Genomic DNA, 1,445 nt, shown 5'->3' with positions numbered 1-1,445 from the left:
TGCAGGTACAGCAAGTAATCAAAAAGGCAAATGGAATGTTGGCCTTTATTTCAAAGGGGTTGGAGTATAAAAGCAGGGAAGTCCTACTACAACTGTAGAGGGTATTGGTGAGACCACACCTCGAATACTGCATACAGTTTTGGTATCCTTATTTAAGGAGGGATATACTTGCATTGGAGGCAGTTCAGAGACGATTCACTAGGTTAATTCCAGAGATGAGGGGGTTGACTTATGAAGAAAGGTTGAGCAGGCTGGGCCTATACTCATTGGAATTTAGAAGAATGAGAGGTGATCTTATCGAAACATATAAGATACTGAGGGGGCACGACAAGGTAGATGCAGAGAGGATTTTTCCCCTCATGGGGAAATCTAGAACGCGGGGGCACAGTTTTAGAATAAAGGGTTGCCCTTTTAGAACTGAGATGAGGAGGAATTTCTTCTCTCAGAGGGTCGTAAATCTGTGGAATTCTCTGCCCCAGAGAGCTGTGGAGGCTGGATCATTAAATACATTTAAGGCGGAGATAGACAGATTTTTGCAAGAGAAGGAAGTGAAGGGTTATGGGGAGTGGGCGGGGGAAGTGGCTTTGAGCCCAAGATCAGCCATGATCTTATTGAATGGCGGAGCAGGCTCAAGGGGCCAAGTGGCCTATTTCTGCTCCTATTTCTTATGCTCACAGGTGTTGGAGCATTTCATATGCAAAACAGCATGCCTTAATACAGGTCATCATTTGCCTGAAATAAATCTTTGAAAGAAATTGATGATTTAATTCTCAAAGTCTTTTGGAAAAAACTAAGAAATGCTCAAATCTGCACCGGATGATGGGACACGCCTACCTTTCAACTCCTGGTAACATGCTGGAAAATCCTGCCAACTACACATCCTCAGAATGCACAGCGTGGTTGAAACGGTTGAGGAAAATATTGGAAGCAGCCTAGATGTTTTAAGACAGCTTGAGGTTTTGAAGTTAACATTTTTAATGAAAATTAACACTCGAGACAATTTAATGGGTAAATTTAGTCTCCTCACTGAAATATTTAATGTTTTGAATTTCTTGTTTATTTTAGACCTTACCGATTTCAGTTATTGAGAGTAAAAGACTGACATTTTTCATAAAGCATTGACTGATTCAATTGATTTATTGAGAAATCATGATGGCAAAGTATGTGCATAGGGAATCTTTATGTCCTTAGAGAGGGGTTATAAATTTTAGGTCAGCACTAGATATTGTCTCGGGTTTAGCGTCATTGGTTGCTCCCATGAGCAGACCCACCCCGTCCGTCCCTTACGATCAAGAGTTTACCTTTACTGTCCAATATCTAGAACCAGGGATTGTAACAATGTGACCTCTCGCTAGGTGTCCTGGATACTGTTATCTCCCATGTAGTCCCAAGTGTTTCTCCTGTATTCCGGAAGGTAGATTAATGAACACTCCAGTGAGACAAGG

This window comes from Somniosus microcephalus, chromosome 6, assembly GCF_052327205.1.
Source record: "Somniosus microcephalus isolate GS21.2 chromosome 6, FLI_Smic_1.0, whole genome shotgun sequence".
NCBI lineage: Eukaryota > Metazoa > Chordata > Chondrichthyes > Squaliformes > Somniosidae > Somniosus > Somniosus microcephalus.
This window is presented reverse-complemented; position numbering follows the sequence as displayed.